Source organism: Wyeomyia smithii, chromosome 3, assembly GCF_029784165.1.
Source record: "Wyeomyia smithii strain HCP4-BCI-WySm-NY-G18 chromosome 3, ASM2978416v1, whole genome shotgun sequence".
Lineage (NCBI taxonomy): Eukaryota > Metazoa > Arthropoda > Insecta > Diptera > Culicidae > Wyeomyia > Wyeomyia smithii.
The window spans coordinates 256401432-256427033 of record NC_073696.1 but is presented as its reverse complement, the minus strand read 5'-3'; the positions used below and the strand labels follow the sequence as shown (position 1 = coordinate 256427033).

At 37.1% G+C, this 25602-nt stretch overlaps 1 protein-coding gene across 4 annotated transcripts in view; it reads right to left on the bottom strand.

The window, feature by feature from the left end:
* The window catches only part of LOC129729567 (UDP-glucosyltransferase 2), a 121357-nt gene that overhangs the window by 50350 nt on the left and 45405 nt on the right, over positions 1-25602 (bottom strand). For all 4 annotated transcript variants that reach the window (XM_055688233.1, XM_055688235.1, XM_055688234.1 and 1 more), the window contains one exon: positions 9121-9166. The gene's annotated coding sequence lies outside the window, so the exon portion shown is untranslated. The remainder of the gene's footprint in view (positions 1-9120; positions 9167-25602) is intronic.

The following is a 25602-nucleotide window of genomic DNA, read 5'->3' as shown; positions in this document are numbered from 1 at the left end:
GCTTTCCAGAGAAACATCTATGAATACTCTTTGGAACACTGCTAGAAGAATGAGAAATCGAGTAGTGGCTAATGAAAATGAAGAATATTCAAATCAATGGATATTAAATTTTGCAAAAAAAGTATGTCCAGACACTGTTCCTGTTAAAAAAATTAATCGTGACAATTTTTCTGAACAATCGGTGATGGAACTACCATTTTCTATTACTGAACTGTCTATCGCTCTTCTCTCTTCCAATAATAATGCTCCTGGTCTGGATAAAATAAAATTTAATTTACTGAAAAATTTACCTGACATTGCTAAAAAAATGTTGTTAGATTTATACAAAAATTTTTTTGAATTAAACATCATTCCACATGATTGGAGACAAGTAAAGGTGATTGCTATCCAAAAACCTGGAAAACCTGCTTCTAATCATAACTCATATCGTCCAATTGCGATGCTTTCTTGTATTCGTAAATTGTTTGAAAAAATGATTTTATATCGTTTAGACCATTGGGTTGAAAGTAATAATTTATTATCACATACCCAGTTTGGCTTCCGTAGAACTAAAGGAACAAATGATTGTCTGGCATTACTTTCAACAGAAATCCAGATTGCATTTGCTCAAAAAGAACAAATGGCTTCTGTATTCTTAGACATTAAGGGAGCCTTTGATTCTGTTTTTATAGATGTTCTTTCTGATAAACTTCATCAAAAAGGTCTTCCTCCTAAATTTAATAATTTTTTATACAATCTACTATCAGAAAAACATATGCATTTCTCTCATGGTAGTTTGTCAGCGTTTAGACTTAGCTACATGGGTCTTCCACAAGGCTCATGTTTAAGTCCACTGCTCTACAATTTTTATGTGAGTGATATTGATGACTGTTTGGTAAATTGCACTATCAGACAATTTGCAGATGATAGTGTGATTTCTGCCACAGGTCCCAGGGCATCCGATTTACAAAGATCTTTACAAGATACCTTGAACAACTTATCCAATTGGGCAATACAACTAGGTATAGACTTTTCAGTTGAAAAAACTGAATATGTAGTTTTTTCTAGAAAATATGAGCCAGCTCAGCTCCAACTTATGTTAGTGGGTGAACCCATTACTCAAGTTTTAGTTCATAAATATCTTGGCGTATGGTTCGACTCAAAATGCACTTGGAAAAGTCATATTCGATATTTAATACAGAAATGTCAACAAAGAGTTAATTTTTTGCGCACAGTAACTGGATCATGGTGGGGAGCACATCCTTGGGACCTTATTAAACTTTATCAAACTACAATTCTATCAGTGCTCGAATACGGATGTTTTTGTTTCCGTTCTGCCGCAAAAACTCATATCATAAAACTTGAACGAATACAGTATCGCTGTTTACGCATTGCTTTAGGTTGTATGCATTCAACTCATACGATGAGTTTAGAAGTGTTAGCGGGCGTTCTCCCCTTAAAAGATCGTTTTTGGATTATCACTTCTCACATTCTTGTGAAAAGTGAAATTTTGAATCCTATGATAATAAATAACTTTGAAAGACTTGTTGAACTTCAATCTCAAACTCGTTTTATGACTGTTTATTTCAATTACATGTCTCAAAATATCAACCCTTCTTCATTTCCTTCAAATAATATTTACTCATTAGATACCTTTGATTCTACCCTATTTTTTGATACATCAATGTTAAATGAAATTCGTAGTATGCCTGATCAACTACGTATACAACAGATTCCAAATCTATTTCGTGAAAAATATCAAAATATAAACTGTAATAATTCATTTTATACCGATGGTTCTTTTCTCAACGGATCTACTGGTTTCGGTGTTTATAACAATAATTTATCCGTCGCTTACAAACTCGAAAGCCCTGCTTCTGTTTATGTCGCAGAGCTGGCTGCTATTCAGTACACATTAAGTTTTGTTGAAAATTTGCCTAAAAACAATTACTTCATCTTTACGGACAGCCTCAGTGCTATTGAAGCTCTCCGATCGATAAAAAGTATAAAGAGTTCTTCATATTTTTTGAATGAAATACGCGACCATTTGAGTACTTTATCCGAAATCGCATCACAGGTTACATTAGTATGGATCCCTTCTCATTCTTTAATTGAGGGCAATGAGACGGCAGATTCATTAGCTAAGATCGGTACAGTACATGGTGACATTTATGAAAGACCTATTGAATTCAATTAATTTTTTAGTTCTATACGTCGAGAGTCGCTCATGAACTGGCAAAACTCTTGGGACAATGGAGATCTAGGAAGATGGTGTCATTCAATTATTCCTAAAGTTTCTTTAAAACCTTGGTTCCACAAATTGGACGTAAGTCGTGATTTCATTTGTATGATGTCTCAGCTTATGTCCAATCATTACTAGTTTTATGCTCACCTTCGTCGTATAGGACTCACAGAGTATCACCTTTGCACCTGTGGCGAGGGTTACCACGATATTGAACATGTTGTTTGGTCATGTCCGTTATATCGTGAAGCTAGATCCAATTTAGAAAATTCTCTTAAAGCTCGGAATAAACAACCAAATGTCCCTGTTCGTGATGTCTTAGCAATTTTAGATTTCCCATATATGCGTCTTCTATATTCCTTCCTTAAATCAATTGATGTTCCTATTTAGTACACTTTTGTTTTCATTTCAGATTGTATTTACGCGCTTAACCAGGAATAAGACGTTCCCGAAAATATATTTGGCTCTTGAAGCTGCAGGAACCATACTTATCAAGATTGTGTTTTATGTTTTGTAACTTATTTATAATTGTATTATTGTATATGAAAAGATGAGAGGGTTTTTATGCCTGTTTGAGGAGAAATATTTATTAATTTTACTCAAGCAGGCTTTTCCCTACTCCAATATTTATTTCGGCCCCGTTATGCTCTCTGCGATTGGGCCTTTATCTTATTACATTTAATTAGAATAAAAAAAAAAAAAAAAAAAAACATTCTGGTTCCGAAGAAACCCATATTGGGTGGTATTTGGTCACTTTTTGTCATCTGGGCGTAATTCTGGTTCCGAAAACATTCATATTGAATGGTATTAGGATTAATTTTTAGCTTCTGTGCTTCTTTCTGGTTCCGGAGATACTCATATTTAATGGGAATTGTTAAAACCATTATGGACATATTTGTTACCTCTAAAAACATTCACATACCAAATTTGGTTGTATTTTCTTGATTAGTTCTTAACCTGTGCGAAATTTGTGTTTCATTTGTATGGAACCGCTCCCTTCCAGAAGAGGGAGGGGTCTCAAACTATCATAGGAACCTTTATTGGCACCAAAAACCCCTACATACAAATTTTTACGTCGATCGGTTCGGTAGTTTTCGAGCCTACATATATGCATCAGATAGACCGGACTGCATTTTTATATGTATAGATTTCAACATCAATATTTTAGAACCTAAAGAGTGAATATACATTTATTGGATTGAAGCGTTCATGTAAATCTTTTTTTACAAATAAAAGTTTGAATGAGAAAGGCTGGGTCTGACCGCTAGGTGAATTAATTTAGGTTTTTTCGTATAGGTTTTACATCTAACAACTTTACTGAAGGAAGTATTCTGGTATTTCGAAAATTACAAAAAATAATTAATCATAAACCCAAAAAATCAAAAGAAAGGTCTTGTTTCATAGAATGATCTTGCTGAAGACACTGGCTACATAAAAACAATATTTCACCATCAAATCTAAAACGATCACGATTTTACGAGTTTAGACCACTGTGCAACGGTGAGATTTACTTCTTGGGTTTTTAGATGGAATCAAGTATTGGATGTAAAAAAACATTTTTAAAATAAATATCAATTAAAATACAAAAGAAATAATAAAAATAGACGTGAATATTTCACCAGACTTCCGTATGGTTTTCTTACGGGTCCTTCTGACCGCTAGCTGGATTAATAAATCTCAAGCGAAGCGAAGTATGCTTCTGCTTTTGTGGTTTTTTTTTATGTTCATAAAATTAATAATATTTCATAAAAATCAGACGAGAAGCTAGTCTGTTATCTTGAGCCGCCAATAAGCAAAAATTTAAAATCGGAAAACAAAAAAAAAACATGTGTCGTCGAAAACGAAACCAAACGTTGTCAGAATCGAAATGTGTCAAATACGGAACATGCTAAATCAACATAACTGGAACCTTTTTATCAACTTAAAATTTGGATTAAAGGAGACAAAATCATTCTCACAATACTAGGCGGTCTACGGAGGAAAACGAATAACATATAATGGGATATTAATGTTTAATATTCTACACGTTGATTTGAAAAATCTGCATAATTTGAAGCTGTTTACACGACAACTAAAAAAATATTTAAGCGATAATTTAAAGCGCTATTGTGTATAGATTAATTCTTCTAGTAGAAATTAGGAAATAGAGATGCCATATGATATGATGATAAATTTGATAGAAATCATTAGCCAGCCCTTCAAAGAACACTGTGTTTATTGGGTTAGCTAGTTGGAATAATTTATTTGTTATTTGTAAGCAATTCTTATGAAAAGAAAAGCAGGTTTTTATGCCTATGAAAAAAGTGACTTTCGAAACAGAAACAGTCACAATTTCACTGGCTTTTCCCTACTCCAACCAATCAATAAATCAATAAAAACCTAAATTAATCCACCTAGCGGTCAGACTCAGCCTTTCTCATTCAAACTTATTATTTGCAAAAATAGATTTACATGAATGCTTAAATCTAATAGAGGTAATCGGTTGTGTAATTTCCGGGATATAGATGTTCCGTGATTTTTACATTTTAATACATAACCTCTAAACTAGAAATCAGATTACAATAAAATTCAATAGGGTCTTATGGGGCAACTAGACCTTCCATTCGCAATTAATTTTATTGAAATCGGTTCACCCATCTCTGAGAAAATTGAGTGAGATTAGGAGAGCGTTACACACACATACAGAAAATGCTCAGCTCGTCGAACTGAGTCGAGTGATATACGACATTCGGCCCTTCTGAGCACTTTTATACCTTTAGTTTTTGCAGTGATTGCTATACCTTTCTAGGAGAAAGGCAAAAAGTGAACTGATAGAAATGACTTTTAATTTCAACTTCAATCCCGAGCAAGGCCGCAAACAGTGAAATAGTACAATATCAAATTTAAATGATGTTGAGGCCACATATTTTAATCGTAGCTATAGTTTTAAACAGTCTGCGGGTTACGTTTCTTCCTATAACTTTCAAACCTCATGTTTAAACATTATGATACCTCATTGTTTAAGGGTTTAAAAGCCCATTGGAATGAATTCAACTATGTTCATAGCTTCTGAGATATAAGAGCGATTTTCACATTCTGACGCAGCGCCAAAACTAAAAGTTTGATTACAATGAAATTCAATAGCAACCTAAGCGGCAAATAGACCCTTCATTTGACACAAAAATAGAAAGAATCGGTCAGACCATCTCTGAGAAAAGTGAGTGCGAAAAAAAGGTGCACATACACACGTACACACCCACACACAAACATATACACCTAAACATGCATACATGCAAAAAATGCTCGATTCGTTGAAATGAGTTGAGTAGTATATGACATTCGGCCATTTGTAACACTTTTCCACCTTTTAATTAGCCAGTGATCGTTAGAAGAAAGTCAATATGTTTACTTTCATTATGCGATTTCACATTTTTATGAACAACGGACAAAGTTACAATCCGATTTTAATGAAATTCAATAGCAACCTATGGGGCAACTAGACCTTTCATTTGACACTAATTTTGTGAAAATCGGTTCAGCCATCTCTGAGAAAAATGAGTGAGTTTAAACAATCTCAGGATAACTTCTATTTACATAACTTTTGAACCATGTGTTCAATCATAACGAAATTTAAAAGTTAAGGGTTTTGGAGACAGCCCGATCATTTGAAACCAGTTTTATGGGAATCGGTTATGTGGTTTCTGAGATATTGATGTTTCGTGATTTTTACATTTTGATACGTAACCTCTAAACTAAAAATCCGATTACAATGAAACTCAATAGCAACCTATGGCGCAATTACACCTTTCATTTGCAATTAATTTTATGAAAAAAAATTGCACATACACACACACATACACACATACACACATACATACATACATACAGAAAATGCTCAGTTCGTCGAAAGGGGTCGAGTAATATATGACATTGGGCCATTGGGACCACTTTTATACCTTTAGTTTTTCCAGTGATTGCTATACCTTTCTAGGAGAAAGGCAAAAAACTTTAACAAAATGTAAAACTTTTATTAAACACAATCGGAACCTTTTTACCAACTTTAACAGCATGTAAACAGTGGTTCGGGTGTGGTTATCGTCGTATATTGCTGTTCCATTTTTGACTTCTACGATATTTTTTTCTAACTATTTTGGAATTTTCATATTTTTAACTTTTGTAATGTTTTTGACATAATCAGCCCGTGTTCATTTTACGCATTCTTGAAAAAATCACATTAATTTGCATTTTTTAATATTTTGCAATATTTTAATATTCTTCAATGTTATAATGTTATAAGCTTCGTCCTTCATTTTTTTTCTATTTTGTGGGAACGAAATCAATCAAACAAAAACCTCAACTGGTACTTTTCCATCGCCAATCACTAATAATTGTGTCGAGAAAATTCCTGCAGTCGGATGCTGAAACAGCGAAATGTATATATGTATATATGATCAGGAAAAGTTGCATGCAAAGCCACATCCGCAAGTTTGAAACGTTCGGAACGAACTTCTGATCTTGAATGATTCTTTGAATTATAGGCCATAATATTACGAAACACTATTCTCAATCAATATGTTTATGTCAATAACTTCAATCTAACACTGATAAAATAACTCTCTAAAAAATATATGGTGGCCCTGAAAAGATTCAAAATTGCAACTTCTGGCTCCTATGCATCATCCCGATTACGAAGATACCTTTTAAGGGTGATATTCAGTCTTTTTTTTTTGTCCAGAGAATAGAAGTCGTTATCTTGGATATCAAAATGGCATGTGGATTTAATTTCTGGCCTCTGGGTACCAAATAAATATTTCTTGCTCTCAAAAACCTCGACATGCCAAATACGGTTCCATTTGCTACATTGTTTCTCGAGTTATGCAGGAATTTGTGTTTCATTTATATCGGAGCTGTCCCTTTCAGAGAACGGAGAGATGTTGAACCACTACTTCTCCTGCTTCCAAAAACTAATAATATATATCCTGCTTCCGAAAACTTCTGCGTGCCAAATTTGGTTCCATTTGTTTGATTAGTTCTTGAGTTATGCAAAGAGGAAGAGGCCCTAAACTAGCATACAAACCTTCCTGGGCTATATACAAACCACTATATACAAACTTCCATGCTGATCCGCTGATCCGCTGTTAAGTTGAATCGTAACATAAGGACAACGACTTATTTTTATTTAGTTTTATATTGATATTTCTTTAGCTATTGGAGTATGGTGTCTTCGGCAAAGTTGTTTTTTACCAAATTTGCCACAACTTTGCCGAGCAAAATGGATTTTTATATGCAAACATGAGAAAAGTAAAATTCGTTTTTCACATTTAGGTGCAATGTATAAATGCAGCTTGTTTTAGAATGGAGGATAATTAATGGAAAAAATTTACTGAAGATACTACGGCGTTAAAATCATTTTTTTGGGTCAATATAATTTAGATCGCGGTTTACTAGCCTTAGAAACAGTGTGCAACGATGAAAGTGTTCATAGTTGGAATAAATCTGAATTTTGATGAGATACAAAATTCCTGAAATAAATTATTTCAAACAATTTTCTACCTCGTTATGCTCTTGTCAGTCTCATGAATGTTTGGCTGTGCTTTCCTCCGTATTGCATCTACTAATTGAGAATTTGTAGTCAATGTGGGACTGTTTTTCTCCCGATTCGTGCGAAGTCAAATGTCATTGAATTTGCAATTACTTCAGTAGAATTTCACGCCGGAAAAAGTTTCACTCCGATACTATGCAACCACGGAGTTCACAAATATCTATCGCAATTGAAGAAAAATACCCAAGAGCGTAGAAACATGCTTATCAAAGTGAACCCCGACTCGCAGCATCTGACGGTGTGGGATGACAGGTTAACAGTGCCTCATCATGCTTGTATGTATATTAACGTTAGCTGAAACGGAAAACAAACAATGCTGCTCAAGCGCCACCACCGCCGGAACCGGTTTCATCGTCGTGACGGTTATGCCCGTTTGTATGACGTTATCGGGTGACTCTGAAAGCGAAAGTGATTGTTGCGCACGTGCCCGCGTGGCTCGACAACCGGCTTTTTTCTTGCACCGCCCGTCTGGATTGGCGGAAAATACGAAAAATAAACAGACGATGGACGGCATGATAATCAATTTTTGCGAAAGCCGTTATATTATACTATTATGGCAATGATAATCGTAGCCCTAGGTAACGTTCTGCTTGGCCGTTCCGTGGACGGTTTGAAATCTCTGTTATTCAGTTTACCTTTAATATAAAGGGGTTGTTTTGACAAATTCCAATTGATGGAATGAGTGAATTATAATTAAATGTACCTACTGAACCGTCGCTGATCGCTTATCGGGTACTTCTCTCCAATTGACCCTTAGTCATCATCAACGAGATGGCGAAAACATAATAAAAGGAATCGAGATAATGTTAATCGTTTGCAACCACAAACGACTAGGGAAGGAAGCCCGCCGCGATGGGCGGTGACCGAATAGGAAAAGGAAATTATCATGATAATTATGTGATGCGGAAAATAGGAATGCAAGCTTCGACAAAAGTTCAGCGAGATATGATCTAAGGTACAGGTGACTTGACCGATTGGAATGCTATTAAACTCTGCCATCAAGGTCTGCGGTGAACCTTAACAAGCTCGAGGAAAGGAAAATAAGCTCCCACTAGATTATAACAGCGATGTTTTGTTTTGTGCGTCTGCCAACGCGAAATAAACACGGAAAATTGAGCACTGTGAACGCAGGGAAATCAGTGCGTAATTGATTTGTCGATTTCGACCCAACCGAAATAGTATCGGAGATGGTAGATAATAACCCAGGCAGTGGAGCAGTGGGCTGAAAATCATGACTCGAATGTTTTGCTGTTTGTGCTTACATCTGGCAAATGCTCCTTATCGAAAAAGAGAGTTTAACAAAATTGTCAACACTTACCAATGCAATTTTTTTGAAGTTTCGATTATTGCTGAATTGATAATACCTGTAAGTAGAAGAGAAACAATGCATTGAATAACACTGAACTAATTCAAAAATAGAAAATTCACAATGATTCACCGCAATATGAAAAGATGTTAATGATTCCATAGACGAGTTTGCGTAAAATCTCTCTCATATGATTCAACAATAAAATCGTATTCCAATTCCCTCTTCAGACGATTCAACCTTTAGCGCTTTCGGTCCACCGCAAACGAAAGATAGTATGTGTTGTGTGTGGTTTTGTTATTCAAAAAAGGAAATTTATTGCCACCGTGCCACATTTCGCCGCTCATTATCAAGGTCTTGGTCGTCGGAATTCGACGACACCCACAAGCGCGGCTCGATTGTGACCCCTGCGTCTAGTAGGTGCTACTACCGTTAATGGCAGCCCAGAGTGGCAAAAGCACCCACCCGTTCCTTGACACACAAAACTTCAGCCAAGTCAGTCAATTTGTGCAATCTGTGCCACGATGAAGGGCATGCAGATTTTTCGTTTAGTCAGCAGCAAAGCTGGCAAAAGAATGACATTGTTTCCGCATACACGGTAAAATTTTACAACTTGACTCTCCCGTCATTACAGCATACTTCATTCATCTTCGGTTTGAAGACAAATCCAGAGGTTGTGTAATTCTCATTTATTTCACAATATGTTTTTGAATTTATTCTCCTCTAAACCTGGCGGCTTTGTGCACTCAGAATGGAATCCGCTGTTATTACGGCGGAGGTAAATTGAATTTAATCGGCCACCTCCGTTGCTCCCGCCGCCGCTTGAAGCAAATAAAAATAAAGAATAATGAAAAGAGCTCGGTAAAGTGCGCTTTTACTCTGCGGTTGGCTGTAATCAAGAAAAATGTTCCTGAAGGTAACTGCTTTGCTTGGTGAGTTCCTTAACGGATGAAAAATTCAGTTCTGCAGAAGTACTTATTCAATTACATCATTTCGAGTTTTCATCTACTATGTAGACTCCAACTCTTAAGATTAGGTTTTGATTAGTTCGTGCTTGAGTTTGTTTTCCTTACAAAATGTGAGTTTAGTCTGATACTTTCTTTGATACCGTGTAAAGTTTGCTGAAACTTCAATCACACTTTTAAGTAGCTCGAAACGTTGGGTGAGAAATAACAAAAAGATTGAAGGAACAAGATAAACAGGCATTAAGGGCTTCATGTTTTACTCTTGTACAATAAGGTCTTATTTTATACGATTTTACGCGGGTTGCTTTTCTAAATTTCTCAAAAAACGGTACAAGATATCGACCTCATTTCAATCACATTTTCCGTTTTAGACCAAAAGTAATCATATATATGTTCTAAAAAAAAAAAAAAATCGCAATTTTCGGTGTAAATACTGAAACTTTAAAATGTTGAATTTTGGTCTCTAGGTTGACCACTATCATATTCAAACGAGGGTCAAACATTTTAAGACGGTTTTCTTCGTTATATTTGCAACTCAAAAAAGACTTGTGTAAAAAAAGACCTTGGTGTATTTTTTTCTAGCTGTAGATTCAATAAATCCTTCGCATCAGGAAAGTTCCCGGATGTCTGGTAAAATTCCATAATGTTTCCTGTTTTCAAAAATGGTGATCGTAGCAACGTAAAAAATTACCGCGGCATCACCAATTTATCCGCAGGCTCGAAACTTTTTGAAATTATCGTAAGTGCAGCTATACAACGTAGCACTAGACACTATATTTCGCCTGACCAACATGGTTTTACGACTGGCCGTTCCGTCACTACGAATCACCTAGGTGGAGGTGAAGTCCAGTTGTATTAACGAAATGGAACGCAAAGCGCAGGTGGATGTGATATACACTGATCTGAAGGCTGCTTTCAACCGCATAAATCACCCGATACTTCTAGACAAGACTTTACGAATGGGTGCTTCGCAACAATTCGTAAAATGGCTATGCTCATATTTGTATGGTAGACTAGTGCGAGTGAAATTAGGATCACAACTATCGCCTCCATTCACTAATAAATCTGGGGTACCACAGGGCAGTAATGTGGGACCACTTCTGTTTATACTATATTTCAACGACGCTACTGCTGTATTAGGAATTGGATGTAGGCTTTTTCATGCTGACGACCATAATATTTTAAGGTTTGACGATTCGTTGCATCGAGGATTGTCATCGTCTTCAGGGAATGATAAATTCGTTTGTGTATTGTTGTAAATTGAATTGTCTGACAATCAGCATTGCTAAATGCAACGTAATAACTTATCATTGTATAAAATCGCCCATTAAATTCAAATCCCTAATAGATGGCCAAGTTTTGAATATAGTTGAGTACGTGAATGATCTTGGCGTGACCCTCGATTCAAAACAGTCTTTTGATCGTCATCGTACTACGATTACACAGTGCAACAATTTTTTTGCCTTGGCTTCTATGTATGATTTTTTGATGAAGTTTGATGTGATTCCCCGGAGTTTGAACATATTTCAACTTAAGGGGCAACAATGGCGCCATTTTCAATTTTTGAGAAACTGGAAATTTTTGAGATTTTTCGACGCCATTTTGTTTGATACTCATATCGGGAGGTATTTGGTCACTTTGGGCTATTTTCAGGAACCGTAAGTCGCCATATTGGATTTTAAAATGGCATTTGGAGAAAACTTCTGGCCCCTCAGCTGCATAAGAAACACCCATATTTGGTGTTATTTGGTCATTTTCGGCTGTTTCCCAGAAACCGGATGTCACCATTTTCGGATTCAAAATAGTGTCTGTGGTCGATTCTAGCTCCTGTGTATCATTCTGGTTCCGAAGATACCCATATTGTATGGAAATCGGCCTTTTCTGGCCGTTTTTTAGAAACCGGAAGTTGCCATCTTACAATTCATAATGGTGTCTGAGGTCAATTCTCAGCTTCATTCTTGTTCCAGAGATACTCATATTGGGTGGTATTTGGTCACTTTAGGCTGTTTTCCGGACACCGAAGTCGCCATCTTACAATTCAAGATGTTGTCTGAGGTCGATTTGTGGCTTCAGTGCATCATAGCAATTCCGGAAATACCCATATTGGGTGGTATTTGGTCATTTGCCGCTGTTTTTCAGAAACCGGAAGTCGCCATCTTGGATTTCAAAATGGCATTAGGAGACAATTTTTGGCCTCTGAGCGTCAATCTGGTTGAAGAAACACTCATATTGGGTGGTATTTGATCATTTTCGGCTGTTTACCAGACACCGGAAGTCGTCATCTTACAATTCAAGATGTTGTCTGAGGTCGATTTGTGGCTTCAGTGCATCATAGCAATTCCGGAAATACCCATATTGGGTGGTATTTGGTCATTTGCCGCTGTTTTTCAGAAACCGGAAGTCGCCATCTTGGATTTCAAAATGGCATTAGGAGACAACTTTTGGCCTCTGAGCGTCAATCTGGTTGAAGAAACACTCATATTGGGTGGTATTTGATCATTTTCGGCTGTTTTCCAGACACCGGAAGTCGCCATCTTACAATTCTAAATGTTGTCTCAGGTCGATTTGTGGCTTCAGTGCATCATAAAAATCCCGGAAATACCCATATTGGGTGATATTTGGTCATTTGCCGTTGTTTTTCAGAAACCGGAAGTCGCCATCTTGGATTTCAAAAGGACATTTGGGAACAATTTCTGGCCTCTGTGCGTCAATCTGATTAAAGAAACGCATATATTGAGTGGTACTTGATCATTTTCGGCTGTTTTCCAGACACCGGAAGTCGCCATCTTACAATTCGAAATGCTGTCTGAGGTCGATTTGTGGCTTCAGTGCATCATAACAATTCCGGAAATACCCATGTTGGGTGGTATTTGTTCAATTGCCGCTATTTTTCAGAAACAGGAAGCCGCCAACTTGGATTTTGAAATGGTATTTGGAGACATGCCAGAAGTAGGAAGGGTGTCGAAGCATTATGGACATGTTTGTTACACCTAAAAACATTCACCTGCCAAACTTGGTTATATTTGCTTGATTGGTTCTCGAGCTGTGCGTAATTTGAGTTTCATTTGTATGGGACCCCTCCCTTATAGAAGAGAGAGGGGTGTCAAACCATTATATTTGTTACCCCTAAAACAATCACCTGCCAAATTTGGTCCCATTTAGTTGGTTTGTTCTCGAGATAAGCACAAATTTGTGTTTCATTTGTTATGAAACCCTCCCTCACAGAAGAGGGAGGGGAGTCGAACCACTATGGACATACTTGTTACCTCTAAAAACATTCACATATCAAATTTGGTTGTATTTGGTTGATTGGTTCTCGAGCTGTGTGAAATTCGTGTTTCATTTGTATGGGACCCCTCCCTTGTAGAAGAGGGACGGGTGTCAAACCATTATGGATATATTTGTTACCTCTAAAAACATCCACCTACCAATTTTGGTTCTATTTACTTGTTTTTTTTTGTTCATCTATAATTTATTTGACACGGCACAAACACAATTCAATGTTTAACGGCGCCAATTATATCTGGTAGCTTACTTTCTAAAGTATCTTAATAACTAAAAGCAAATTTTTTATCCTCGCTGCCGACTACGAGCTGAAACTAAATGTAACTTAAGGCTATAATATTTTGTATTTACTTGGTTAGTTCTCGAGATGTGCAGAAATTTGTGTTTCATTTGTATGGGACCCCTCCCTTGCAGAAGAGGGAGGGGACTTGAACTATCTTAGTCACCTTTCCCGGCCCATAAAACCCCTATATACAAAATTTCACGCCGATCGGTTCGGTAGTTTCCAAGCCTATATGAATCAGACAGACAGACAGACAGAGCTGCATTTTTACATGTTTAGATTTCAACGACGCTACTGCTGTATTAGGAATTGGATGTAGGCTTTTTTATGCTGATGACCTTAATATTTTAAGGTTTGACGATTCGTTGCATCGAGGATTGTCATCGTCTTCAGGGAATGATAGATTCGTTTGTGTATTGGTGTAAATTGAATTGTCTGACAATCAGCATTGCTAAATGCAACGTAATAACTTATCATTGTATAAAATCGCCCATTAAATTTAATTACCAAAAAGATGGCCAAGCTTTGAATGTAGTTGAGTACGTGAATGATCTTGGCGTGACCCTCGATTCAAAACAGTCTTTTGATCGTCATCGTACTATGATTATAATTATAACTATAATTATGATTATAATTATTTCACAAGCCAATCGCCAGTTAGGCTTCATATCGAAAATTGGACGTGATTTCAAAGGGGAACGGGACACGAAGCATATGGACGCAAGGTCGAATAGACGCGAGGCCGAATGCGATGTTGTACGAGCGTATGAGATCCAATTATGTAGTTCAGGTGTGGATATGTTCCTAAAGAGTTTAACCGTTCTGTTCTCAGCAGGTTACACAGAAAACATCGTTTTTATTCCTAGATTGATGTGTTTTTCATAAGCGTGAAATATTGTCTTCCAGAATCTATCAAAATATTTGTCGTTTTTCTCAATCAGCGTAAGTAGCACGCTCATCATTCATAAAGTTCATATGTGATATTATCGCTAATTCTCGTGCAAAAAATAACTCATATACAAAGATCTAGGTAAGTTATTCACGATTCATCAAAATGTTGATGGTTGATAACGATTTTTTTGTAAAAACTAGTTATTTTCTAAGTGTTCTATAATAAGGACAGAGACAAGATAGTTCTCAATAAATATGGATCACTCCGATTCAAATGTGATTTTCACCAATTACAACACCCCCCTCAACTTCTATTAAGCTCTAAACGGAAGCTAAACAGTGCTGAGCCTTTGAAAAATATTATTTCCAAGGCACGAGGAATAGGAAAGTTACGTACAGCGGGAAACTGTTATGATGTACCGTATACAATGGTTCATTGCTATCTTCGGAAGCGACAGACACGGACTCTCGATCTAACTGCAACCTCAAAAGCCACATAAAATGTGACCAGGCCATCCGGGATCTTTAATACGATTTTATTTCTTTAAATTACATAATTTGAATAAGGTTTATTGAATAAATTCGTTGCCAAAAGCTGTTTTCATTATGTTGATCCATAATATGATGCGAGTTGTCTCATAATCAGAACCGCTATCAAAAGTGATTCATGATTGTGTATTTGGTGAGTTATGAAATTAATATACTTTCTGAGAAATATTCACAAAACATGGAAACAAATACTCAATAAAGTGAAAGATTACATATTTCTGTGACTGAAAATATTTAGAGATTACTTATAAACAATAAAATTGGTCAGAAATGATTTTTTGAATTCATACATCTTCTTAAGTGATCCATTTAATCGTGGGGGGACTGTAATTACAAATATTTTTAAAACCAGAATGGTTTGTTTGATCGGTGTGGCATCTTCGGCAATGTTGTAAATAGTAATTTTGTCTCTCCAAAAAACAAGTGCAATGTAAAAAAAAATTGGTTTCAGCAAAAATATCTGGAAAAAAATAGAAATAATTATCTTAAAAATCTAATTTTTTAATGTGTTTTTCTTATAAAAACTGCAAACTGGACCAGAAATGGAATCTAGTAGAACAAAATCATCTTGGTATAGTTAGTGCTTTAATACAGATGCTGAAATTAGTTTTAGATTTGGCCATAAAGATGACGCAGCGATGCCAGTTTTCTCTTATACGATAGAGCTTTGCAGTATTCGACGACATTCGATGAATGTACAAAATTTGAGTTTTTGTGAAATTCGTCTCAGTTTCACTTTTTCTTTTTGTGTTCTGTGAAACGGTCATTTTTTTACGCAGAGGATGTATTCATAATTTGTAAGGAATCGCGTTAAAAAGACTTGATTGAGTTGAAAGAATGACGTTAAAAACACTCCCAAAATGTTTGAACATTGACTGAATATGATAATGGTCAGTCTAAAGGCTAAAATGCATAAATTTTCAGTATTCATACAAAACAGTTGTAATTTTTTTTAGAAAAATGTAAAAAACCCGACTGTATTGCAATTAGAATGCAACCAAAAATTTCATGTAAAAATGCAAATTCTAAGTACACTAACGTCTTGTTTTTTGCGAGGCATACCGTTTCGACTCAAACTTAGAACAGTCTCAAACTTCAAACACTTCGGAATAAAAATCACACTATTATAGCTAGAGTAATCAAAAATATGGTTATTATATACCATTTCGTTCCTCGGAATGTTCTTTACCCAGTGACGTAGCTGTTCACTGTAGGACCACTTCCAGGGAACCAGCAGGCGTTGAAAAAAGTGACAGTCAGTGTTGAGACGGTTTGCTTAACTATCTTTAGTGATTACATTGAAGTGTTCGGAATTTGAATCAAAGCCGAGTTCTGAATTCTCGTTAATTTAATGTACAAAACATGTTTTTTTTTCATCTATCGTTTATTTGACACGGCACAAATACAATTTAATGTTTAACGGCGCAAATTATATCTGATGACTTAAAATCTTTAAGCAAATTTTTTATCCTCGCTGCCGACTACGAGCATCGTGGCTTAGCAGAACAAATCCATATATGCTGCATATTCATGGCCATTCGACGATCATCAGACGACCATTCAACTACAAAACATTGATTGAAAAATATATGCTAGTTTTAAAATAGACAAAACATGTTTGAATCTATATAAATAGCACCTAATGGCAACAAAAATGAAATAACCTACATGTTAAACCTTTAAGATCGACGGGAAAATTCATTTTTCGTTGATTTTTTAGTGCAAGAAGTTACATCATAGCTTAAGTGTTCGAAATTTGATGCAGTACGGTACGTAGAGCGAAAAGAAACGCGTGAAAACCGTGTAAATTCTAAATCCGCGTAAAAACCTTTTTCGCTGAAGGTTTTTAATCATTTCTGCTAAATACTTTCGAAAAAGAATCAATAGCTGAGTTATTTCCACTTGCGAATCGAGCAGGAAATCAAGAAAAAATAAAAAAAATGTAAAGATAAACCAGTGAACATTCAGTGATTGGTCTTGCCAAACTCATCGTACACTCTAAATGAACGATTTGAAGGTGAAAAACCATTAAAAAACATGCTGCGTAAAAAACGATTTCACTGGGAAATCTGCGTAAATTCCGCAATCCGTAAATTTCGCAAATCCACACAAAAAAGCCTCGAAAAACCGCGAAAAAGCAAATTTCAGTGTATTTATTGAATAGTATGCATAGGCTAGTGCTCTGATACTCTATCCAAGCGATTCGCAGCCTTTGGCAGTGTTTCTCAATGCAATAAAGGGTTCAATTTTATGCTCAAGCAGGTATTAGACGAAGCAAATATTTGCTATTTTTTAATACAGATTAACGCAAATATTTGCGTCGTCTAATACCTGCTTTAGTTTAGTTCGCTTTCTTTCTTTCTCTTACACGTTAGGGTTTTTTAGTTTTCGACAAAATTGTAAATCAGAAAATATTATGAAATTTTGTAGAAACGAACATACAGCGTGGGACCAAAATTAAAAAAAAAATAATTTTTCAATCAAAGAAATATCTGAGAAAGAAAACAACAGAGATAGTGTTTCTGGATTCATTAATTGCGTTCCGCTAGATCACATTCCAGGACCACCGTGCAATGCTAGCTGAATATTGAAAGTTGACTGAACTTTGAGCAATAAAGTACAACAAAGTTTAATGTTTCAAAACAAAATATTTTTTTTTTTAAATTATTTTTATATTTGTTTTTTGGAAGGACAATATTTTGATCTAAAACCTTCTCAAAGATACTAGTAAATAAATCGTTTTGACCTATTATAGGCACTGAGTTTAGAAAAAAACTCCATTTTTCAAATTCCATACTGATAACACACGCTTGGTTAGATAATCTTTTGTCGTTTCATAAGGAGCTTTATAAGATAATTTATTTTTCATTTTTTATGATTTTTGATTTTTTTTCCTGCGGTGTATTTTTTTCGAAAAGACATGATGTTTTTCTACAACATTGTCGAAAACGTCACACCGATCAAACAAACTGTTCTGTCTCTAAAAATATTCGTAATCATCAATACCCTTTTTATATATCTCTTTTCACAAATTAGTCTTGATTCGAAAAAACACTTACCTACCAATAACGCAGCCTTCAGCCCATAGCAAATCTCCAGTCATTTGCAATTTACACTGTTAAATTTTTGTTTCTTATTTTAACTCTCTAATTTTAATGCGAATAAATATGTATCGGTGTGGTACACACTCGTCGCCCTTCTTCTTAATATATATATATCATGTTGTGGTTCTCGGCTATTCGGTTTATGAAGTTATTCGTCTGATGTACACAAAGCGAATAGTTCTCATCTATTCGTACTCATTTGACTAATGATCATGATTCTTTCGTTAAAAAAAAAAGGGTAGATGAAAGTGTATCTCTCTTACTTTCGGTCACCTAACCGCAGCTGAACCGAATCGCTTCTACGAGCTGATGTAGTGTAATTATGCGTCTGTTCTCTCCCAGAAATCAATGCACCTTATCATCATTTCATTATGGGTTGAGAGCAGTGGCGTAGCGTGACCGGGTGACACTCGGGGCGGGAAATTTGGGTGTCACCCCTTCTCCCCCTAGGTGTCACCCACACCAGGTTGCAGTGAAATCATTTTCGTTCGTTTTCAATTGCACTTAATCTACCCATTTTTTAAAAAATGGTTGGGATTATACACACTCTTTCTTTCGCGGGTTTTTTTTGATACGTATTTTCAAACGGGATTTTTTTGCAATAGCGCGGATTTTATTTACCCGATTGGAAAGATAAGTAAATCTACTCTAATCTTTTTTTTTTGAGGGCGATACGTATGAAAATTTTCCTCACGGGTTTCACCCCCTAGCGGGTGACACCCGGGGCGGACCGCCCCCCCCCCCACGCTACGCCAGTGGTTGAGAGGATTCTGGTCTATTCACTGCTTGAATACATCATCAGTTGTGCAGACCGTGATAAAACGACGATTGCGTCATATTCGTCTCATTCGCATCACTGATCAAAAGTGGTGAAACACTCTAGTGAGAATACACAGAAGTAAGCTCCGGTAAGCTGCTCATCTTCGATAGCATTCGAAAAGCAAACATGCGTGACGGGCGGCTGTGTTTATGTGTTTTTTTTAGTGCAAAGTTTCTTCGAGATGCAGAGCAGACGCAATCTACTTTCCTGCCTAGATGCTCCTCTTATTTGATGTATGCTTAGAGACACACAGTAAAAGCTATACAGTGAGCTCTTTTGTATAGTTATTGTAAAAGGGGGAAGAGGGGGGGGGGTGCGAATGGCCGCTACAATAAACAGCAAACAGAACTATTATGAATACGAGAACTAAAATAGAAACAGATTCGCACTATTTAGAAAAAGAGGTAATATCACTAAAAGCGAGGAGTTAAATAGACGCAGACTATCTTGATGTCATTATCTCCAATGTGTTATTTGATGTTTTTGCATTCGACACAACTGACGTTTCTGATTTTCTCCAATAGATGAATTTAATATTGGTTGAGCAATCGATGTTGACATTTGGTAGCAGAAAAAACAACTGATTGACCCGAAACTCACGAACTTGAGGAACAAGCTGTTTTTGGAACCAATCACTGGAAGTTGGAGCTCAATAAAACCGTTACATATGTTTTCAAGCATCCTTTTTTTGAATCTTTTATATCTTTCAATAAGCAAGAACGGCGAGTCTCGTGTTCGAGAAGGTATAAAAATTATCAAATTCTTGTTAATTGTTATCCAGGAAGTGTTTTCGAAATTCGTCACAACTATAAATTTGATCTAGTAATTAAAGCATTTGTCCGGAAGCGTCGATTGCCTGAAAATATCCTAATCTTTTTCCCGTTAGATGTCACCGCTAGGCGGTATAAATGGTGTTTTTTTATTATTTTTTTGATATCTCAGAAACGCGATTAAACAGAAATGCTTTACGTGATAAATTTAGGAGTGATTAAAACAGAACGTGAAAAAACGAAACCGTGATAAAATCGACACTTCACCGTATTTTACAGTGAAATATCAATTAACTATTTTGTTTGGCTAACCACAAACAAATGATGACTTCTCGGTGACTTGTGATGATGTATGTGTTTATTGTTGCTCGCTCCGCCTAAAGGCCCAGTTACACACACGGCGTAAGGACGCCTTCTCCATACAAAATAGATGGCGTGATCGCCATCACGCCTTCTTTTTTGTAAGAAGAAGGCGTCATTACGCCGTGTGTGTAACTGGCTCTGAAGCAGGCAATACTGAAACAAAATCATTAAAGAAAGCTACCATATATTTCTTTGCTCTAAGTTTTCTCTTGCAAGCGTGAGATTGCAATTAGGACATGTTGTTCTTATCGTTTTGAACGCAATTGTCAAGTGAAGGGAAATGCTTCTACAACTAATTTAACTGCTAACTTATTGATCTTGAAGAAAGTTTATCGTAGAGACTAACAATCAGTTTTTCGACGAAAAATTGTCTAATTTTTTACATGTTCCGATGCCAGTAGGTCTATGTTATTGGAGTGTATCAAAGCAAAAAGGGAGCTTCAAAATCATTTTCAGATTTTCGGTACAGCATAAAGCATTACTGGTCTAAAAACTTGTTTGTAAATCAAAAGTTCATTCTTCAAACAAAGTTTAGAATTTCATCTTGTATATTTGATGCCCCTTGCTTGCATACTCTCAATGTGCTCTTTGGAAATATTTTTTTATCGTGAGTTAGTTCCAAGTACTGAAACTTGTTAGACCAATTTAAAATAACCCCGTTTATCTTGCTAACGTGATTATTGTTTGCTTGAGGAAAGAAGCTCTAGGTTTTTGAGGAAAAATGATTAATTGACTTTTCTCTATTCGACTGTTTATGACACAAATATTTGTTACTATGGAAGCTTTCTGTGAAAGAATTAGATAATTCTACCTTTCAACATCCTCAACATTTCTTACAATTTCACTTTCTTTTCAGCCCCGCGCTGCTGTTTATCGCGACTGACGCAGACAAAATTTTCCGTCCGTCTTGCCCAATACTGCGCGTTGTATCCGTAGCGGCTGGCTTCAAGCTTCGGCACTGAAAAAAGCGTCCATGAATCATTCGCCGATTAGGTAAGAAGAAAGGTTGTGACAGCCCTCCCGGTCTGGTCAGCAGCCCCACGTCCACGTGTGCCTTCTGCGAATGAATTACGACGATCACGGATAGTGCGAGCGGTAATAACGGTAATGGCGGCCCCAGCAATTGATCATCCCGTCGCCGCCGCCCGGCCCGGTTGCAGACTCGCATCGGTTATAAATTAAACGCGATGATACAATCGTTTATACATACACAACACTTTACATGGCTCTCCTTTTAAAGACAGTGCGCCGCGTCTTTCAGAGAGAAATATCAGATTTAATCTCCACCGCGTTGCGTAGTGTCCGCGAAATGACGGCGACCTTGAACGTTTTTGTGCGAAATTTCATAAAATTTCAATCCCATGCAGCATACGTTACTGACCTACCCGGTTAACACCTACACTTGCTCGATCCATCTAGCAGCACCGTACGTCTCATTTAACACTCTGAGAGAGCACACTTGGTCTCTTCTCCTCCGGAGAAGAAAGTCACACAACTTTAGCACGCATTCAGCAGGTAAAAATTACTCAACCAGATTGCGCCGCGCTGATCTGGCTGGACACAACAAAAAAGCCCGCTCGGGCCGCGCTGCGGCCAGGCGGGTGGGGTCTTAAACGAAACTCTCGTTAATTATTGCTGTACAGAGAGTTGTGCTGCACTTAAAATTGTTAAACGAAAAACATACGGTTCTGATCGCGGACGCATTGGACGGAGGACGGGTTTCTCGCTTGCGTGCCACTTCACGGTTGCATTTGGCAGTCAGACTCGGTTGTGGCACTTAATTGGTGTGCGTGTGTGTTGTAATTCGCAAATAAGTCGGCATTCGAATCGCTTGTTTCTCTTTTTTTCTCGAATTAAAGAGACCGACCATTCGGTTCTCCTGATGTCACCAGAGAAGGTGGTTTGCTAAAGGATTGAAATGTTAGGTTTACTGTAACGGTTCGAACGAGTGTTCGAGTAGGGTTTTTCGCGTTGACGTGTATAGATTAATTTGGAGCATGTGCTTGTTTTGATCAGTGGGATATTAAAAACACATTATTGGTTTTTAAATGATACTAACTGTATGTAAGATAATTTAAGTTAAGTAAATTTCAAAATGTAATATTTATGTATGTTGAAGATTTTTATACTAAAATAAATTCTTGATTTCAATCGTATTAATCGTAGGTGTACCGAAATTCGAGAGAGACGCCAGCAGATAAGCACTAAGTTACACGTCAGTTCTCAACACGAAAGAAAATTGCTCGTAAGAGCTCTTCCAGGGAAAGTTTCCGCAATTTTCTACTTAACCTTGCGGTATTGTGATGGAAAATGGGAAAAGGGTATACACTCAGGCATCACATTCAGAACGTTGATTGGGCGTTTGAACGGCCCACAGTTGTTTCATGTTGAAGTGAAAAATTACTCAAACGGAAGGAGTAGCCTCCCGCTCCGCCCGCGCGCATTTTCGATTGAAGTAAATGAATTGGTGCCCGATTCAACAAACATAAAAGTTGAATAATTTCATCACATAATTCACGACACGACCCAGGTGTTGCTGGGTGTTAAATAGAAACGGAAGGTGTTACACTTTCGTGAATAGAGGCAAGTCGCTGCTTATGACACCATCAAAAGAAGCGATTTTTATTATGCGTAATCTTTACATCTTGTTTTTCTTTTCCTTGAAAAAGCAGGTGCGGTAGCGCTCTTGGCCACTACCTCTGGGAATTCCAGGGATTTCACTGGATTAGATCCAAGTTGAACATTTAAGAAAATTTGTAAGCAATCCAATCGCTGTTAAGTTAAATTGAGTAGAAATGGGGTGATTTTCTCTTCGGTCGAAAGATGTAAAAACCGAGCTGTGAAACGAAGCGAATTGCCAGAACAGGTACTTCGAACTGAAGCAATGGCAAATTGCTTTTTAGCCCAAAGGGTAGCAGCAGTGATTCGCTTGCTCAAAGCTCGAAAAAAATCTAACAAATGAAAAGCCACGGAAAAACCTCAAATGAAAGCCGCTTAAAGGTGGTTGCTGGCATTCGGATTGACTACACTGGAAAATCAAGACTTCTTTGTGAAGACTTGATACGTAGGCAAACAACAAACAGAATGTTCGTCAAGAATTAAGGTGGGAATCGTTTGAAATGTATGGCGAGTATCTCGTCATATAACTTTTTGTGTTGCGTACACAAGCTTGGAAACTCATTTCCAAGGTTCAATTTTATATTTATGATTGAAAGGAACTTTTGTATTTTTTTGTTGTTTGTCTTCTTCATGTAGAAATTGTTTGAGCCGGAATTATTTTAAAAAAGAGCCTAGTTTAGAGAAATCTTCAAATGAATGTAGGAGTATTTCTGACAGAAGTATTATGTAGTGTACTATCGTTAGCGCTAAGATTTTCTCTTGCATTACCGTATTTTTTATGCTTCATCAACATTAACAATTCTGCTAATTGAGTTTTAGTAAACCTGTCAATATAAGTTACCAGTGTGTCGGTAACCTTCTGTTTTTTAGACGCAAACACTACAGTGTCGCGAAAGCAAATTTACTGTAAAATTATTCCACCTTAAAAACAATGTCAGGCAACATGAGTTTTACACGTTTCGATTTTTTTTTCCGGGAATATTTTTTCGTTCGTAAAGTTTGAAAGTGACCGAGAAAAAATGTCGATGTCGGCACTCGAAGGTCCACTTTACACGAAACTACACTGTAAACGGATTCTGTTAGTCCAAAATCACGAATTCGAATTAAGGATGATTGGTAGAAAAAAAGATCCTTTACCGCCTCGGAAAAACTCAGGCAAGTCTTAACAAATTGTTCAATAGCCTTCGCGGATTATGAGTGTACACAACCCAACTTTAATCGCCCGGAAACGAATCCGATTCAACAACGTGACTCAGGTATTACACGTATGTATTAGCGCATTGCTTTTTCGCTCGCAGTCATGCAACTTATAACCCGAGCTTCCGCTGTTGTGTTGAAACAATAGCTTTTCTCCTGCACGGAGCTCTGGGAAAGTTCTTCCACATACAGCGATGCGCTTCGAGTATGTAGACACGGTTTAACTCGAGTCATCGTCTCCTCCGACAGAGTGTTGAGTAACAATTCCTTAAACGTCGTTGCATCGGGTGAACCGGGGGGAGTAGGAACATTATTTTTTATTCGTCTTCAAGCAAGTATCTGCTAGGGTGATTCGCCAGTGCGCGGATTCACGTGCTGTAATTCGACGTTAATGAGGCGGAAAATTCTATCCTTTGTACATTACGTCGGATTTACTGCATTAGACAAAAGTTGTTTCACCCCCAGAGGAGCAGGTGTTCAGGCGAAGCTTTGAATATGAAAGAAAAACTTAGTATTGTAATCGGAATCGGAAGTAAAACTTGATGGGAATGCTGGTAAATGAAATGGCAGCAAACGAGTTTTATGGGCAGCACTTACGTCAGTGTTTAGTGGCCCTTACTCTAGACGTTTAACATCACTAAATTTTGCGTCACACAGAGAGTTTTCTTTAAAGATTTTGTGTAAAATTTGTAACTGTCGTAAATAGCAACTTTAAGAAAGGCGGAAAAAGGAAAATCAATGGTGCTAATTAACAAGTATTCTCAAGGCCGTGCCACAGTAATGAACGCATTTATTAGTTGCTTGACGCATTAATTAGTTAGTTGGTGTTGTTGGTGATACTTTCGCTTGAGTAGTAGGGAAGAACGGGAGAAACTACTACTCGTACGGGGTTGCACAAATTATAGGCCAGAGTATCTAGCTCACATACACACACGGTTCGGAGCAGAGGCTGGAAGCTGGGTTCTACAAACTGGTTGTTGTATGTTTGAGCTAGTAGTCTTGTAATAGTTGTTTATACTAAATATTCCTTTATACAGAACTCAGGATATTGGACTATAAAGGAGTTTGTGTGTTGTGCGAACTCAATTATAGATCCTATAGCCTGGCAGTGACATTATTAAAGCAGTAGCTACCTCTCATTTTTGCCACTCTCTTAATTTATCTTTAGCAATAGCGGTTTTATGTTCACTTCCGCTTTCGCACGTGATTTCCTATTCTACAACACAAAAATTATGAATAAATTGGCGTGAAGAAAATAAAATAAATTTTAGAAAGAGATATACAGTTTTCAAAGCTGCAGGTAATGATGCAGCAATAGCGGGTAAATAAGATGATCAAGTCGATTTTCACGGCGAATCGCGACGTGGCGGTGGTGATGAACGACGAGACCTTTTTTTATTTCAGGTAGAGGGAGAATTTGCTGCCAAACACCTGAGAGACCAACCTCAGGTAGTGTGGGGCTTGACCCTCTTAAAACCCTCCAGTCTCCAGCCCATAATACCGGGACGACCGCTAAGTATTGCTTCGGGGAGCGGCTTTTATGCTTTGTGCAACCTCCTGCAATTCTAAGATTATTTGAGAGGCGGCTGCACAAACCGCCCTCCAGATGTTCGGGTCTTCACACATCCTCTGAACTCGGTTGTCCGGA